The following is a 15585-nucleotide window of genomic DNA, read 5'->3' on the forward strand; positions in this document are numbered from 1 at the left end:
CTAGCGACCCTTGTGCCTGTTTTTTTGTGTTCTATCGCTGAGCAGCAGTGAACCATCTGACTGGCCTATCAGAGTTCTCTTTGGTAACTAGTTGACTTGATCAGCATTTCTGATTTGGCTGTTGTTCATGATTGCACTTAATATAAAAAAAATAGCATCCAAAACGAGATAATGATTACTGAGGGGGATGGCCACAGGAGTACTCTCTACTATCTGAGCTCTTCCCTTCCCTGACAGTCACCTACTTGTCTAACTCCTGCAGCCTCAGGGTGACCAACTCCTTTTAGCTCCTCTCTATCTCCTGCTCATTTTCCCTAATAAGCTGTAGGTCATCAAGCCGCAGCTCCAGATCCCTAACACGGTCTCTTAGCAGCTGCATCTCGGTGTACCTGGTGCAGATGTGGCCATCTGGGAGACTGAAAGATTCCCAGGATTCCCACATCTGACACCCAGAGCAAAGCACTCACCCTACAGACATGCTGTCTATTCCTCAAAAAAATGCAAGGGAAAAAAAACAACGAAGTCCACTTACTCACTTACCTCGTCGAAGCCCTACCACTCTGCCTCAGACTGCTGCATTGATGACCGCACCGCTAGGCAGTGTCTCCCGCTTATGCCCAAACCTTCCCTGTTCTCCAACTCACGGTGCTCCGGTTATAGCCAAGTTCCCGCGAAGCTTTTCCCTTTTAAACTTCACTCCCAGACCTGCGCACCACCTCCTCTCTCTCCAACCCCTTATTGGTGCGCCGAAAAGGATGGACAATGTCGTCATGTGTCAACTCCAAGAGAAGTTTGGAAGCAGCATGAGCCATTGTGCAATATAAGGAACTTTCCATCTTCAAAAGCTTTTAATTCCATCAGTGGAGATTTATTGAAGCATCTCCACTGAAACGAGGCTCCATCTATTATACTTTATAAGTGTGTGAGACATGGTCTTCCCACTAGAAAGTTAACTATCTAGGTGCAGCGTTTTCCTTCTCAGACCTATGCAAGTTGCAAAGTCGATGTTGTGTAAGGAAAAATACTACTCTCCGTAACTTGATTGCAAGACATAATTATACTGATCTCTATGGTAACCTCTAATTATTTACTTGTGGAATTCTCAGGAATGTAAACTGCCAGTTTGCAAAACTTATTCTATAAATTTAGATGCAACAAATCTTACTCAAGTGTAGCAAAGACCAGCAAAACTTACTGTATTTCTCAGTGACAGCTATGACTCATCATACATTTTAAAGCTGATCCTTAAGTAATGATGGCATATTATTATGTAAACTGATTACTTATTTTTCTGCCATAACGCAGGAAGATGGGCAAGGTGGAACTTTGTCTTCGTCAAAGTAACCAAGACACCACAAGCTTTTTTGACCAGACTGAATTATCAGTGTGAAGCTGGGTTAGAGTCCGAACTTGCTGGCGAAGAACAGCTTGGCATGCTTTCTACCCTTGAGTCCAGTAAATGAACTGGAACTGATGGAAATTTCCCCAACACTTAAATAGACCCAATTCTATTAAAGGAGAATGGCTTCAAAGGGCCAAAATAAGCCCAAGTTACATGTACCTTTTTGGATTACAAGAAGTTCTACCTCAGCAAACACTCCCCATTTTGGATCAGAATTATTTGGACGGCAAGTTCAAATTATGCATCTGGGAAAGCTTGTTTTGACATGGGTAGCAGCAAGCATCGAGGCTCACCACTGGTAGCGTTCTATCCCATGACTGGAATTTAACATGTAGGCTATTTTGGCCTTGCTCTGCCATTTGATATGATTTGCCACATTAGTACCCTTTCCCTCTTTATTCCCAAATCCCTTTGACAGAAATACCTGCACCTTTAATATCTAATAATTTGGCCTCTACTGTCTTCTGCAGTAGAAAATTCCACATTTTCCCATCCTTGGGATTAAAAATTTCTCCCAAAGTTGGTTCTACAAGGCAGACTAGGTATCTTGAGTCCCGCTTCTGAAACTTTCAACCAGAAATATCTTCCCTAGAGTGAAGGCGGTTGAGTAACGGAAATTGGTTTATTATTGCCGCATATATTGAGGTACAGTGAAAAGCTCGTCTTGCATACTGTTCATGCAATGCAATTTAATCCAGTAGGAAAGAAAACAGACTGCTCCAGGATGCAGTGCAGGAGACAATAAGATGCAAGGTCATAACAAGGTAGGTTGGAAGGTCATCTTATTTACCAAGGAAGCACTGAATCGGCTTATGACATGACTGTGTATACAACCGAGGCCTACACAAGGTAGATAGCTAGTGTCTGTTTTCCTATGGTAGGAGTGTCTAAAATTAGGCTAAAGGTCAGAGGGTGGTTTAAAAGGGTAATTTTTTCCACTGTAGCTGTTGTTTGAGATGAGCTGCTGGAGGCAAGACTAACTTCTGGGGCTTTTAGATAGGTACTTGACTGAGAAATGCAGACAATCAATCTTGGGTGTAAGACTTCTGTAGTACAGTAGTAATGTTATGTATTGCACTATACTGCTGTCACAAAAACAAATTGTGACATTGAGTGATGATAAACTTGATTCTGATATGGGTCTGTCTTGTCGACTAAGGGTGGAAAGGCGGCAGGGAGAGAGGAATCTTGGTTGGGAAAGGGGAAGGGAGTGAGTGGGAAGCACCAGACAGATATTCTGTACCAATAAACCAATCGTTTGGAATCAAATGACCTTACCTGGTGTTTCAGGGCTGGGTGTGTCTGGCCATGTCCTACACCCACTCCACCCACCATTCCCAACACCCTTTGCTCTTGCCAGATTTACAAGCTTGCTCTCTGCTCCACATTGACAAGTACCGTACCGTACAAAAGTCTTGGAGCATGCTAGCTATACAAATGCCCAAGACTTTTGCACAGTATTGTACTTGAATGAGAAAGGCAACAGGATATAGAATTAAGGTAAGTGTGATTAGTACAGAGGTATAACAGTGGACCAAAGGGTCTGAATGTGCTGTACAACTATTTGTGCTGTTCAGATCTTTATCAAATTGACCCTATCTCTCCTTGTACCTCAGTTATGCTATCTGAGCAACAGATCAGGTAAACCCCTATTATGTGCCCTCATGGCAATAGACAATAGACAATAGGTGCAGGAGTAGGCCATTCGGCCCTTCTAGCCAGCACCGCCATTCACTATGATCATGGCTGATCATACACAATCAGTACCCCGTTCCTGCCCTCTCCCCATATCCCTTGACCTCACTATCTATCTAACTCTCTCTTGAATGCATCCAGAGACTTGGCCTCCACTGCCTTCTGGGGCAGAGCATTCCACATATCCACCACTCTCTGGGTGAAAAAGTTTTTCCGCATCTCAGTTCTAAATGGCCTACCCTTTATTCTTAAACTGTGGCCACTAGTTCTGGACTCACCCATCAGCGGGAACATGCTTCCTGCCTCCAGCGTGTCCAATCTCTTAATAATCTTATATGTCTCAATCAGATCCCCTCTCATCCTTCTAAATTCCAGTGTATACAAGCCCAGTTGCTCCAATCTTTCAACATATGACAGTCCCGCCATTCCGGGAATTAACCTTGTGAACCTACGCTGCAGTCCCTCAATAGCAAGAATGTCCTTCCTCAAATTTAGAGACCAAAACTGCACACAATACTCCAGGTGTGGTCTCACCAGGGCCCTGTACAGCTGCAGAAGGACCTCTTTACTCCTATATTCAATTCCTCTTGTTATAAAGGCCAGCATGCCATTAGCTTTCTTCACTGCCTGCTTTTATTGACTGATGTACAAGAACATCTAGATCTCGTTGTACTTCCCCTTTTCCTAACTTGACTCCATTTAGATAGTAATCTGCCTTCCTGTTCTTGCCACCAAAGTGGATAACCTCACATTTATCCACATTAAACTGCATCTGCCATACATTTGCCCACTCACCCAACCTGTCCAAGTCACCCTGCATTCTCATAACATCTTCCTGACATTTCACACTGCCACCCAGCTTTGTGTCATCAGCAGATTTGCTAATGTTACTTTTAATCCCTTCATCTAAATCATTAATGTATATTGTAAACAGCTGCGGTCCCAGCACCGAACCTTGCGGTACCCCACTGGTCACAGCCTGCCATTCCGAAAGGGACCCATTAATCACTACTTTGTTTCCTATCAGCCAGCCAATTTTCAATCCATGTCAGTACTCTGCCCCCAATACCATGTGCCCTAATTTTGCCCACTAATCTCCTATGTGGGACTTTATCAAAAGCTTTCTGGAAGTCCAGGTACACTACATCCACTGGCTCTCCCTTGTCTATTTTCATAGTTACATCCTCAAAAAACTCCAGAAGATTAGTCAAGCATGATTTTCCCTTCATAAAACCATGCTGACTCGGACTGATCCTTCTACTGCTATCCAAATATGTCGTAATTTCATCTTTTATAATTGACTCCAGCATCTTTCCCACCACTGACGTCAGGCTAACCGGTCTATAATTCCCTGTTTTCTCTCTCCCTCCTTTCTTGAAAAGTGGGACAACATTAGCCACCCTTTAATCAGCAGGAACTGTTCCTGAATCTATAGAACATTGGAAAATGATTACCAATGCATCCACGATTTCTAGAGCCACCTCTTTAAGTACCCTAGGATGCAGACCATCAGGTCCCGGGGACTTATCAGCCTTCAGACTCAGCAGTCTATCCAACACCATTTCTTGCCTAATATAAATTTCCTTCAGTTCATCCTTTACCCTAGTTCCTTTGACCACTATTACATCTGGGAGATTGTTTGTATCTTCCCTAGTGAAGACAGATGCAAAGTACTTGTTCAACTCATCTGCCATTTCCTTGTTCCCCATAATAAATTTACCCGTTTCTGTCTTCAGTGGTCCAATTTTGATCTTAACTATTTTTTTGCTATTCACATACCTAAAGAAGCTTTTACTATCCTCCTTTATATTCTTGGCTAGTTTACCTTCGTACCTCATTTTTTCTTGGCGTATTGCCTTTTTTGTTATCTTCTGTTGCTCTTTAAAAGCTTCCCAGTCCTCTGGTTTCCCGCTCATCTTTGCTATGTTATACTTCTTCTCTTTTATTTTTATACTGCCCTTTACTTCCCTTAGGATCTTTCTTCCTCTTTGGAATGAACCGATCCTGCACCTTCTGCATTATTCCCAGAAATACCTGCCATTGTTGTTCCACTGTCTTCCCTGCTAGAGTATTGTTCCATTGAACTTTGGCCAGCTCCTCCCTCATAGCTCCATAGTTCCCCTTGTTCTACTGTAATACTGACACATCTGATTTTCCCTTCTCCTTCTCAAATTGTAGTTTAAAACATATCATATTATGGTCACTACCTCCAGGTCCCTGATCAAATCCAGTTCATTACTCAACACTAAATCTAGAATTGCCTTCTACCTGGTAGGCTCCAGTACAAGCTGTTCTAAGAATCCATCTTGGATGCACTTCACAAAATCCCTTTCTTGGGGTCCAGTACCATTCTGATTCTCCCAGTCTACCTGCATGTTGAAATCCCCCATGACAACTGTATCATTACCTTTGCGACATGCCAATTTTAACTCTTCATTCAACTTACACCCTACATCCAGACTGCTGTTTGGGGGCCTGTAGATAGCACCCATTAGGGTCTTTCTACCCCTAGAATTTCTCAGTTCTATCCATACTGATTCTATGTCCCTCCTTGCAAGGGACTGAATATCATTCCTCACCAACAGAGCCACCCCACCCCCTCTGACCGTCAGTCTGTCCTTTCGATAAGATGTATAGCCTTGAATATTCATTTCCCAGGCCCTGTCCGCTTGAAGCCATGTCTCAGTTATTCCCACAACATCGTACTTGCCAATTTCCAACTGAGCCTCAAGCTCATCTACTTTATTCCTTATACTTCGTGCATTCATATATAATACTTTTAATTTGTTACTCCCCTCTCCTTTCATATCAATTCCTATTTCACTTGGCCACACTGTATGATCTCCTCTTGAGCTTTCTACTCCATTGATTCTGTTGTCCTTTTTAACTTTTCTTATTTTCACTTTCCCTTTAACTCCATCCTTATATTTCCAGTTCATCTCCTCCCCCCCCACTATTTAGTTTAAACACATCCGTGTTGCAGTGGCAAACCTGTCTGCCAGAATGCTGGTCCCCCGCCTATTAAGGTGCAACCCGTCCCTTTTGTACAATTCACCCCAGCCCCAAAACAGATCCCAGTGGTCCAAGAATGTAAATCCTTGCTTCCTGCACCAGTTCCTCAGCCACACATTCAGATCCATTATCTCTCTGTTCCTGCCCTCTCCAGCACGAGGAACTGGAAACAAACCAGAGATAACCACCCTGGAAGTCCTGCTTTTCAGCCTTCTTCTGAGTTCTCTGAAGTCCCGCTGCAGAATGTCCTTCCTCTTCTTCCCGATGTCATTTGCGCCGACATGCACTACCACTTCCGGCTGTTCACCTTCACCCTTGAGGATTCCCTGCAATCGGTCCGTGATGTCCTGGATCCTAGCATCAGGGAGGCAACATACCATCCTTAAATCTCGCCTGTTGCCACAGAAACCTATTTCCATACCTCTCACTATGGAGTCCCCTACTACCACGGCTCTTCCTGATGTCTGACTCCTTGGCTCTGCTTCTGCACCAATTTTCGGCTCGCAGACCTGTCCGCCTCTCAGACTGGCAGTATCTTCTGTCCTGACAGCTTCCAAGAGGGTGAACCTGTTTACGAGAGGTACATCCCCTGGGGTCTCCTGTATTTCAAGCATCCTTTCCGTCCTCATCGTCGCCCCTTTTCTCTCTTCCGGTATTCTCGGTGTAACCTCACTGTAGGTCCTGTCCAGAAAACTCTCGTTTTCGCGGATGAACCTGAGGTCATCCAGTTCTTTCTTCAGTGCTGCAACATGCTCCTTCAGAAGCTGAATCTGGACACACTTTCCACAGCTGTAGCAGCCGGGGGCACCATCAGTTCCCTGACCTCCCACATCATGCACGTAGCACACTGAATCAGCTTAGCGGTCATGTCTTCACCCTCTCCAATTGTGCCTGGCATAGTCTCCTCCCTCAGCCTCCTCACCAAAGACTCTCGAGCCAAAGACTAGCACTTCTCACACCAGGCACCTCCCTCAACCAGGCCGCTTTCGGACAGGCAAGGACCTCCTTCCTTGGAAAAGGGAACCAAAACTTACACAATTTCAGAAGGGCCTCACCAAGATATCCTTGCTCCTGTACTCAGTCTTGTAGGCCAATATACCAGCTACCTTCCTAAGCCTCATGGCATAATAGAGTATATGACAGCTAAGCATCTTCTCAGCTCCTCAATGTGCAAAATCCATGATTTCCTTCTCTACACTTTGGTTAGATTAATCTATGTGTACACTGAAGTTGTCCCGTGATTGTTCCCATTCTGCACGCCTTAAATTCCCTGTTAATCCCATTCTGCTCCATCACCAAGTCAAATGCAATGTTAAATTTCCAAACTTTCCTTCTCCCCTACCCTCTCCATTTTCATGGTGGAAAAGACCCATTTATTGTATCCTCAAGATTATACAGGAGGATAGATTTATTTATTAGCTACCCATAATTACCTTTGAATGGTCTCCTAGATCATTTGAGGGCCACTGATAGTCAATTATATTCAGGCAGCTATTATACTGCCCTAAGAAGATTCCTAGTTGCATGCTCCCAGCCATGTTTATTCCAGCTCTGTCCCAAACTAGAGCTTGCCTCCAATAATTTAGTGCAGCATAGATATTTCAGAACAGTGAATATGTTATGCTCTTAGATGGCTTTGTCAGCCACTGGAAAAACAAGCTTATGCTAACAAACTGTGTAATTGAAAGTTTAGCAGTGCCCTTGACAATGCCAATATTTCAATAACACGGGGTAAAAAAAGGTTAATTTTTCTCCCACAATAAAAAAATCTAGTACAGGTAAATCTGAAAACTAAAACAAATGATAAGCTGCAAACATGAGGAAAGCTGCACTTTTCTGTTGGTAGTGGATTTTGCTGTCTTTGTACCAAATGCAACCTGGCACATGCTCAGGTTCAAGGATCAACTTTATTCACCATGTACATTTACTTGTGCAGGGAATTTGCTGTGGCATGACATATATGAGCCATGTATCTATTTTCAGGTGAGTTCTTCCTGTGTCGTGTACGTATCTATTTTCAGTTTGTGTTCCATGTTTATTATGAGTAATTTGTCATGTGGGTTTGGGCGTGGTAGAAGCAAAAGAGTACAGTTACGTATTCATGCTTTATCTTTAGTTCAGTTTGGTCTTGGTTAGAACCAGAGGCAGCTTGAGTGACTTTTTTTTTGTTGACTGCCTGAGAACGCTAATGCTTAAATAGGCTAAGATCACCAACACACAAGAATGAATACGCTTTGACCACAGATTTGTTTTGTAATAGACTAATAATACTAAAAGTCACGAGTTTGTTTTTGCTGCTTTCCTAATAAAGTATTGAATGTGAATGTGCGTACTTCTACTTAGAACTAAATTATTTGTGGAGCGCGTCATACTGTGTCAACGCCCCCAGTGCTGAACAGTCTTGGTTTGTTTTCAAGTAACTGCTGCATGACATGCAACAAAAAAAAAATTCAACAGTTTATTCTGTTAGGTTAAAGTACAGATACAGGAAAAAATGTGCATGAATACCAGCACACATTTACAACGTAAACAACATTAGAAGAAGTGGTTTAAAGTGTTTAGAGTGCATTACAGTGATCAAGGTAATAACTAGAGCGTGGCTAACTAGAATGCCGGGTGGTGGCGTAGTGGCATCGGAGCCGGACTTTGGAGCGAAGGCTCCCGAGTTCGAATCCAGCCGGCCCCCTTGCACGTTTTCCATCCATGCTGCATTGAGTGTCGAGCTAGCAACTCGGCCTCGTAAAAATAAGAAAGCCTGCTAAGAAAACGCCATCACGACGGCGTCCTGATGACTCCACTTGGAGTTAAGGGCTTTCTTCTTTTTCTAACTAGAAACAGGTTAACTACCAGGGGTAAGATGTCGTGAAGTTTGTTTTAATAACCCTATAGTGCTTTCCAGAGAGATTTTTTTTTGAAAAGGCAATCTGCTGGGTGGGTAGTGGCTGCAGTGTCTTTTTCCCCATCCCCCCCACCCCGCCTGTTTCTTTGTCCTGGTCACATACAAGTCCTGCACCATGGTAGATGGCAATCAATGACTTTTACTGCTGACTTGACTGTCTTCATGAGGAAGAATGCAGCAAAGTGAAATCCTTACATGGATCAGCTGCTGTTGAGGAATCCACATTGAAATATGGCGGCACTCAGCAAAAAGGCGAATTTTTTGCCTGCTGAATCCCATGCCAGTGCTGGAAACCAGGAGCTCAAAGAAATTGGGGGAGCAATTCCTTTTGTTGCACTGGTTTGAGAACCCACTCCTGTGATTCCTGAAACACCAAGGAGAAGTGGGATAAGGATGACAATTCTGGGCAATGAAAATGAGAAGAGGTCTTGCTAAAATTATAATGAACATGAGCAGGGATGTGTAGAGTACGTTGCGGAAACTACACTACAGGGAAGATCCAATACAATTGTAGGGTATCAAATATTTACAAGAATGTTGGAAGGATTAACAAATCATAGTTCAGTCCAGCTAGCACTAGGTGGTTCTTTGGAAGAAAAGACGGGGTTTATTGAGCCGCAAGGATCTGCTTCCTTTAAACGGCAGGACAATAACCAAGTGACATACATTAGACAGAAATTGCAGAGAAAAGAATTCTCTTCAAATGAGAGGGATGGGGGTCTGCAAATGACTACAGAAAGAATGGTATACGCAAAAACTCCCTCAATCTTTCGGCACATGGATAAGAACCTGAACAGTTGAAATCTATACAACTATGAACCACGAACTAAGAAGTATGACTGAATTGGATCATTCGTTTTTGGCATTCATAGGCAATTGCTAAATGGATTCTTTATGTGCCAAAATTTTCTTTTTTCCATTACTTGGATTCAAGGAAATTAATAAACTGGATATTTATACCACTCTGGTAAATTTTATGATCCCAGTTGCCAACAGAACCTTGGCATTCTTCATTGTCAACTAAATTTAAATTTCCCAGCTATCATATAGAATTTAAAGGTCTTTAGAAGAACAACGGTTGTCTTTTACAATCCAGCTTGCTTATGGTTTTAACTTTATGTATATTGACAGAGCAGATCAAGTAACAGTGAGTACAGAAATTTGTAAGCACCATCTGTGCAAATATTGGCCTAATCCACTTCTTTTAAGTTCACTTTAGACAATTTGCAAGCAACTGCAATGCCAAGTCAAGGAGCAGAAACACTTTCCATGTTTCAGCAATAAGAGAACAGTTCCTTTGTCTGAAGTTTCTGCACAAACCATTTAAGTTTTGTATCAGGCATCAAAATAACTTCCTGAAAACTATTACCAGGGAACCAATTCACCATCTTGGAATTTGAGGCAGCTGTGTTTTGTAGAGGAGCACATTTACTTTCCTTGATCAATGCCTATACCATGACAAGTAGAAACTTGTGAATGGAGAATTTTCAGTAACTCCCATCACTGGTGACACTAAACAACTCATTTTTGGTGAAGACATTAACTACACAGTTGAAGCTGATCAACATAGCAAGACCAATGGGAAATGACACTTTGCCCATATCCCGACGAAAGCAGTTAAGGTGGGAAAGCTCCACAGCAAATGGATGTAACACGCTCATGCTATAAGGTTACATCGCTAATGTAACGGCCTGTCTGTAGTGTTCCACTGCTAATGTAATGGCTTCTCTGTAGCAGCAAAGTTTGGGTTATGACTAGTGATAATGGGGCTTTGGAATGTGGGGCTATCCAATGAGAGGAATGTTGTTCATTCTTGTGCGCCTGGATGAGGGATTTTTACGGTCTTTTGTGGGCGAGAGAGGAAGAGGGAAGAGCTGGTAGACCACCGGGCAGAGTGGACCGGGAGCGAGGGTCCGAAGTTCAGCAATGCTCGGAGGTCGATGGTTGATTAACGGCTGTATCAGTGAGCTCCAACATGCAACTTTTGACTTTATTTTCCTTAAAATAGGCCCTTTTTCTTAGTTTCTTTAGTAACCTTATATTCAGATTAAGATTTATAAAGTTCAGTCATTTAATTGCATATGGTGATATAATGTGGTGCGGATTTGTAACTGGGCGACACATCACGCAGCATCCACACAAACGAGATTTCTCAGTTTGGCTGGGCCAGAGGCTGTATTCCCCTAGACGAACATGTGCTGACCGAGCCTCAGAGTTACACGTAGATGACACACCACAGATTCGTCTAGTCTAGACAATTTGGGTTAGTTTATTTATAACTGGGGTGGAAAAAAATATTTCTTTTATCAAATTCTCAAGCAGAGAACGATCAATAACCAGTGTTTCACAGCATCTGCCTTCTGTTGATGAGCAGGGCAGATGAAAACTAAGGGCAGAGTGTTGCCATGAACAAACGTTATGGATCAAAACGGCTAATACAAGTTAGAGGACAAGGTTCTGCTCAGGAAGTATTCAACACACAACTCTACCGCGATTCTGTGGTGAGTACTACTGGACATCACAATAAGTAGATATTTATCAGGTAGCACTACCAGCAGGTAATGCCATGAACCAGAAGCCTTCCTACTGAGAATAAAGAAAACCAAGGTTTGGAAATATTCAGGCAATATATATGGAAAGAGACTTAGCATTTCTAGCATTTATGATTTTAATTTCAGATTTTCAGCATGTGCAGATTTGCTTGATTTGGCTTTTTGGAAGTTCAAGCAGGTTTCCAGATTTAAACTATCCACTGCTCTTCATGCTGCAGCAACTCATTAACGGGCATTACTATCAAAGAATATCAATTATGTGCCACCTTTATACAAATCTTGACTCAAGCAAACTGCACTCAGCAGATGTGTATCCTTCCTTGAAATGTCTCTTAATACAATATCCACTTCTGATTTAGGAGCTCTACAGCTGACCAATGACACCAGTCTGGACTTGTTAAAATATACTATGACAATTATTGATGGCTCATGAACTTACAGCATTCCTAATAAATTTCTTACTAGAAGTTCTTAGTCTTGAAGCAAGCATACCGTGAAGTTCAAATTGGAACAGTATTTGTATGAACAATTAAGTTCTAAACAGTAGGGCTGGTGTTCCACAGGCAAGTGACAGAAATAAAATTGAAGAATATCCATTCTTCCAACTTGTTTGCTTTCTGGAAACCCACTGAAATAAGCACATACGATATTGGAAGAATTCGGAAATTGCCGAACGTCGGTGACACAACAGCTCATGCTGCTCCCTCACAGCTCCTGCCATAAAGCTTTGAGTGCTCTGTGTGTGATTTGGATTTTCCCCCTCTGATCTCATGGACTTCCTCCAAATGCTTGTGTTTCTTCCCACATCCTAAATTCCTACTGATTCAGAAGTTAATTGTTAATTACCACAAGTCAAACCCAAGGTATGATTTTATATGCGTGTTCTTGTCTACAGCAACAGTGTTGAGATTGATGGGCTGAGAGCTTCAAGTTCCAAGGAGTGAACTTTAATATCCTGTACTGGTCCAATCTGCCAAGGAAGATCACCATCAACTCAGCTTTCAGAGGAAGTAGAAGAAACTTGGCATGTCCCTGTTAACCAATACCAATTTTATTGATGCATCATAGAAAGCATCACTGCAGTTTATGGTCATGTGCAAAGCAATTGCCATATCAAGCTGAGTTGTGGACACAGCTCAGCACATCAGCCTTCCCTCTATGGACTCTGTTTATGCTTGCTCCCTCAGTAAAGCAGCCAGCATCATCAAATATCCTACACACCAGAATTCCTCTCATCCCTTCTCCGATTGGGCAGAAGATGCAAAAGCCTGAAGTATGTACAATGAGTCTCAAGGACCACTTCTATCCTACTGTTATCAGATATTTGTATGATCTCTGGACCTCAAAATTCATCACATTATGATCTTACACTTTATTATTTACCCGCACTTCACTTTCAGTGTCAATTTTAACTTTATTCTACATTATTTTTAAACTTGTTCTACCTCCGTGCACTGACGATTTGATCTGTATGATCAGTATACAGGTGCTTCACTGTATCTTGGTACATGTGACAATAAATGAATAACAAGTTGGAGAGAAAGGCTGAACCTGGGGAGTATTGCGGAACAGAGGGCCCTGGGAGTTCATGTACATGGTTTGCTGAGAGCATCATCACGGGGAGACAGAATGGTGAACAAAGCATTTGGCATGCTGGCCTTGGTCAGAGCATGGAGTATAGGAGATTAATAATAAAAACATTGGTGAACTCACACTTGGAGAACTGCATACAGCTTTGATCAGCCTTTTTATAGAAAAGACATTAAAATGAGCACAAGAGCGGGTTTCCATGTTGTATTACTATATCCAGGTGGGTTGTATGAGAGTCGGGGTGGAAATGCATGGCAGGTGAGTAGGTTATGAGAGATGTAGGATTGCACTGAAGAGCTAGTATGGACTCGATAGTTACCAAAGGTATGGAAGTGCACTAAAATATTTCAATTACTGGTTGGACTGCAACTCAAAGATCAATGAATTTAAACAAGGTTGACTGTGAATGATTATTTAGTAAGGGAAGAGGTAGCTCTAAGAATATATCTGTCCTCAACGGCACCTAGCATGTGAGTGGTAAAGGTAAGACTGAAGTCACTGCAAACTGGTCCAGCCAAAAGTGTCTAACAGGTGATCCATTTCAACCACATCCTAAAGATGTACCATCACTAAAGTCTTGGCTCTTGTGCTCCCCCAATCACTCACTGGGTTCCAGTACACCTTTTTCTATTCACCAGAGGTATGGTTTCCACTCCTCCCATGCTCCTTTCCATCTACTGGGGCTCCCATTCCTGCATTCCCTTCCGTTTACTGGGCTTCTTGTCCCTGAGCTCCCTTCCTGCTCAGGTCCCTGGTTCTCAGATACCCTGTAAACTCAAAAGTACTTTTGTTTGCTGTGCACCCTTATTTGGGTGCACTGAAATTTTATATAACATCTTCAGAAAAAACGAATTAGAAATCTGTTGGACTACTACTAAGATTTAACACTCGAAATGTATTAGTCCAGCATTGGCAAAGTCCCATGTGCCCTAGATTGATAGAAGATTTTCCTGTAGGACTCTGGTCCAATATAAAGATAGAAGATGAATGAGCAGCCATACAAAGCAATATTCCATTTTATTAGAAAGCTACCAGAAAAACAAATCTGACCAAAATCTCTGAATCCTAGAAGACAACTATTAGTGCTTATCACCACTGGCTAATGCACCACTAAAATCTAAACAGTATTCCACTTTCCACTGGTGACTTCAAATGCATTCCTCACCAACTGTGGCATGCTCACTTCTCATAACTCATCAGGAGAGTCAGGAGACTCAAAATGCACATCTAGTGTTTTAGGAATAGCTTCTGCCCCTTCTGTCATCAGATTTCTGGTCCATGAACACTCTCACTATTTCTCGTGTACACTATTTTTAATCACAACTTGTAGTAATGTTTGTATTGCACTGTACTGCTGCCATCCAACGACAAACTCCAGGCCATGTGAGTGATGATAAACCCAATTCCGATATGGATATGTTGTGGACTGAAAGTGGGAGAGGGGTACAAATTCGACTGGGCATGGTTGGGGAAAAAGGGAGGGGGCATGAAGCATCAGAGAGACATTCTATGATGATGGTTAGGTTGAGTTGCTCTGCTCCATATTGACAAATACAGTACTGTGCAAAAGTCTTTACTGAGCTATACGTGCAAAGACTTTTGCATAGTACTGTAGGTCCATGATAATAAACAAGATTCTGATCCAAATTCTTCAAACATTTAAAAATTCACCAATCTCCATAATGAACTGCCTGAGTGACCGAATGAGTTTTGCATATTTCTGCAAAATCATCCCTTTTTATATGAAGAAACTATGGGTCGAAGGAATCAATCTAATAAACCCTCTTTAGCAAGTACAGCCTTCCTCAAGTAGCACAAGGTGGACACTCCACAACCTTACAGATTGTGGATCTCCTGAGAAAATTGAACGAAGGCATCTCTGCACTTGTACTCAAATCCCTTGCAATGTGAAGGCCAACATAACTTTTCTTCCCCATTGGTTCTGTACTAAACATGTTACTTGCATTGATCTAGATTGAAGATCCCCCAATGGTCCACTGAACAGTAGCATCTTTCCATATACCAAATTTTTTTTTTAAATGACCATTTCTATATTTTTCAAAGTGTATGACCTCATTTTCCCCCTCATGTAACATTCCACCTACAATGTTCTTATTTATTCAGACAATCTATCTACAACTCTTTGAAGCTTCAATGCATTTGCTTCACATTGAAGATGTCCATCCCATCTGATCACAACAAATTAGTAGAGTACACTCGGTTTCTCATCTACATCAACAATTTTGTGAACAGGTGAGTAAACAGTGCCCACCCTTGCAGCACATGACTGGTCATAGTCTTCCAACTTATACATGAACTTCTTGTACTTACACTGTAATTTCCGTCCATTAATACAAAATCCATCCCAGTACTATAATTTTGTTTAAAAACCTTGTAGTACATCTAACCTAACATATTCTTAACATCGAAAAATG

General features: G+C 42.1%; 1 protein-coding gene across 7 annotated transcripts in view; it reads right to left on the reverse strand.

Moving 5' to 3' along the window:
• The window catches only part of LOC140728536 (RNA-binding motif, single-stranded-interacting protein 1-like), a 289752-nt gene that overhangs the window by 44955 nt on the left and 229212 nt on the right, over nt 1-15585 (reverse strand). The gene's annotated exons all lie outside the window — the stretch shown is intronic.

The sequence above is a fragment of the Hemitrygon akajei genome, chromosome 5 (assembly GCF_048418815.1).
Source record: "Hemitrygon akajei chromosome 5, sHemAka1.3, whole genome shotgun sequence".
Classification (NCBI taxonomy): domain Eukaryota; kingdom Metazoa; phylum Chordata; class Chondrichthyes; order Myliobatiformes; family Dasyatidae; genus Hemitrygon; species Hemitrygon akajei.